This window comes from Bactrocera tryoni, unplaced genomic scaffold (assembly GCF_016617805.1).
Source record: "Bactrocera tryoni isolate S06 unplaced genomic scaffold, CSIRO_BtryS06_freeze2 scaffold_25, whole genome shotgun sequence".
Classification (NCBI taxonomy): domain Eukaryota; kingdom Metazoa; phylum Arthropoda; class Insecta; order Diptera; family Tephritidae; genus Bactrocera; species Bactrocera tryoni.
Window position 1 is genome coordinate 4,582,790 of NW_024395977.1, and position 4,107 is coordinate 4,586,896.

Sequence of the window (4,107 nt, forward strand, 5' to 3'; positions counted from 1 at the left end):
TTCGACAAATAATATTGTATACAGGTTTCTTTTTGTTAAGAAATGTTATTGAAGCTGATCTTTATGAGCATTTTTTGATTTTAATGACAGCATATAGATTCATATCCTGTCCAAGAATGTGCGAAAGTAATTTAGCCTGTATCCAGAAGCTTTTAGAGGCTTATGTTGAAGATTTTGCCAATTTATACGGCAAAGATCTAGTCAGTTATAATGTTCATAACTTGCTCCATATATCGCAGTGTGTAAAAGACTTTGGATGTGCTTCTAGCTTCTCTGGATATAAATTTGAAAGTTTTTTACAAATTTTGAAAAAGGACTGCCGAAAATCTCAATATATTGCTCAACAGTTGAATAATCGCATTACAGAGCGAAATTTTATTCCCAAGAAGAAAAAAAAAATTGTACACTGTGCAAAAAAGTTAATAATATTTATAATAAATACCAGTTCGGTAATTTATATTTTTTAAGCAATAAAGTCCCAGATTGCTATTGCATGACGCAGGAATTAAATGTTTTTAAAATAATTGGGTTTCAAAAAGTGGGTGAACAGCTGGTTGTTAGAGATAAATATTTTAACGATGCAACAAGTTCATTTACGTATCCAGTAGACTCAAAAAGTGCGTTAGGGATATCGAAAGCATCTGTTTTAGCTGATTTAGAGTACAATATACCTCTCGAAATAATTTACTACAAGCTTTTTGCAATTGCTGAAGGCGATCACTTTCATTTTGTTCCCATTTTGCATCATTGTTACTAAATTAATATATAATAAAAACATAATATAATACTTGTAAAATAATATAATATTATACACTTAATTATAGATAAATAAAATGGGGTCACAAAATAACTTTTTATTCAATTCTCTCGGTAAGTTTATCTCTTGCTAATATTTTTTCATAACTCTTTAGCACATTTTTTCTAGAATGCGGAAGTTCTTCAATTTTAAGAGGAGAAAATATCAATTTGTCCACCAATACTTCCCGAAACACCTCCTCCTGGCAGAAAAACATGGAACAAAGAATACGGAAGCTAGAGGAAATATCGGCGCAGAACACTATACTCCTGGAGCGGATTATTGACATATTGCAACCGAAGAAGATTGAATTAATGATATTTCGTATTAAAAACATGAATGATTTAGCATCTACAGAGTCCTTGCTTTTGAATAAGCTTGAGGCAGAAATTGTGAGTATGATAAAATACATTTGATAAGATGTTACTAAACAGTTTGTGTTTATTATAGGTGGCGTATCTGAAGCAAAATTTCAAAGAGACCTCTATCAAAAATTTTGGCTGAAGTGATTGCGGAGTCCCTGCTCTTAAAAGTGAATTGGGATGGAGCCAAAAAAAAGTTGCATTGAAGAATTATGCACATTTTAATAAATTTCTTTACGGTAATACATAATTTCAATTCGTGTCATCTATTTTTTTAACAAGTTTAATTTTTAGAGGCCTTAAAAGATGATTACTCATACCCTGATTTTGATGCAAAGATCAAAAAGGCGTTTCTCACAAGTAAGGCTCAGTTCTACAGGAACACTTTTAATATAACAAAAAATAATAGATTTCATGTACATTCATTTAATTAAAAAACTTTAATAAAAAATAAAATTATAAAAATTTGTTTTTATTAAAATAATTGCAGTTTGAAAATAATATAGGATTAATCATAGAGGTCTCCTATAGTAGTAATCATAGAGATCTTCTATATCAGTAATTATAGAGATCTCCTTTAGGAGTAATCATAGAGATCTCCTATAGCAGTAATCATAGAGATCTCCATTAGGAGGTTAACAGGAGTACTCGCATTCCAATGACATGCAATGTTAAAAGCGAGTATACAATTTCACGTGTGTTTTCACACGAGTATTAGGAGTAATAGGGAGTATAGGATATCTCCTAAAGGATTAATCCAGGAGGTCTCAAACGATCATCCTAAAATCTGCTGGGTAGTGAATGTATACATATGTACATATGTACGTATGTATATAAAATATATGTACATACATATGTATATGTGCGTTGCAACTAACGAGAAGGTGCGGTAAGACAAAATAAAAATTGTGGGCTTGGGCTGGCGAACATATGTATGTACATATATGTGTACAGCACATATATGTACATAAGTTAACACAACACTTGTTACTAATAAGTATCGACTTACGATTTCCGGCACGTGTGACCGAAATGCACCAGAAAGTGCATGGTCAGCGTCTGCACTACTTGTTGTGCAGAATAAGAAACGAATCACGCCACGGATAATTATTTAGTTTAGAATTAAGGATAAATATTGTAATTTGGTTAAGCAAAGTTTCAGTTTTATTACTCCAATAAAGCTACGCGATAACGCTGCCCCAATGCAGCTCCGCTAAAAAATTATATTTTTTTGGTTTTTTAATAACCAAAAGCTTAACTGGCGCCCGAGCTAAAAAGTCATAAATAATAGAGAAAGAAAGGCCCCCTAGTAGCATAGAGCACACGGGAAACACTAGTTGCTAGCCAGCTCTATTCTTGAGTGTCTAAATTAGTAAAAACAACTATTCTATGGTGGAAAAAAGTTAAATTTTTTTTAAAAAACAAAATAAAAACAAACATAACAAAGAAATTACAAGTAATGCAAAAGTAGCGTTAAAACCGTTTTAATAAAACACACAAACTAATGCAAAAGAAACAAAAACGAGAAAAACAACTTAGAATTGAAGAGTGTGGCGACTTGCAACTTGCTAAGCGAAAATACACACAAGTTCAGGGTTACAAATCATTTCATTTTTAATAAAAAAATAATAATTAATAAACTACAAAAATACAAAAAAACAATAAAAATATAAATAATAAGTGAGCAATTCGTCACGGTTGAAGAAGACAGAGAGGAGATGTTGAAGGCAGTATGCGGTTTGCGCGAATTAAATATTAATGAAAATATACGTGTGTGCGTGCAACAAAATACGCCAAAATGTAAATTAAATTTAATGCAACAAAATTTCGTGGAAGCAAAAATCAACGTATATTGCAGGTAAGGAAAATAATCGAGGCAGATATTTAATAGGCGAACTGCAGGAGAAAAAAATTGCTTGCGAGAAAATAAGATTGCGTATGCCTTCAGTCAGTTATTTACAAAGCAACCGCACATAATAAGCTAACAAATTAATTAGTGTAAAATGAAATGCAGTTAAAAGTAATAGGACGCAACGGTGGTACTAGTACACAACTACCCCTTTTTCAACGCCCATTTTAAACCAGCATAATAAATACAAATAATCAACAAACACATACAGCTCAGCAAGTGGATGACGAATCTATATCCGGCCCGGCAGCTAATAGAAATACTATCAGTAGTAACAGCGACAACAGAATCCCCAACAATCCTTAAGTGGAGAGGCCTATAGTAACTACTTAGACATTATATTAAGAATGTTAATATCTTATTATACTAAGAATATTAAAAATATATAAATGGCGAACCCCAATAATTTAATTTGCCCTCCAATTCGGCACCTAATACCCCTCAGACATCCCAAAATACACAATTGAGCATGGACGACCTGTCCATAATAATAGGCAATGCCGCTGCGGCATTGGAAGCATACAATACACCACTTAATTGGCAATCTATTTCCAAATGTCTAATTATGCACTACGGTGACAAGCACGACTTGTCAACATTAGAATATCAAATGACCATATTTGTCTAAGAAAATAGAACAGTTTCAGATTTCTATCAACAAGTGTATAGGTTTTAAAATGTCCAGGGTAGGTCTAAACGGTGAGCAAATAAGGAAAAATTACGAGTAAGATAGAGTAAAACGACAATTCCATTTTCCCATATAAAAGTTGACCACTTACTTCCTGTCAAACATTTGACGGTATTTGTACTCTCAGTTCCACTCGAATTGAAGAACGCATTAAAACAAGACTTTTGAATCGACAACATAATATCAACTTTGCTCATAACATCGTGTATTTAAATTTCAAAATATATAAATATAATTAGTGTGTTGACATGTTTGATGGTGCGAACCTTACAGTGTTACCAACTCTCAAAAATACTTTTATTATAATAACGGGGCATCTCTGCCTGTGCAAACTCCACATTGCTCATTGCTT

At 32.4% G+C, this 4,107-nt stretch overlaps 1 pseudogene; it reads left to right on the forward strand.

Annotated features, from left to right (window-relative positions):
* Positions 1-973: 973 nt before the first annotated feature.
* LOC120780400 lies at positions 974-1,556 on the forward strand (annotated as a pseudogene).
* The last annotated feature ends 2,551 nt before the right edge of the window (positions 1,557-4,107 follow it).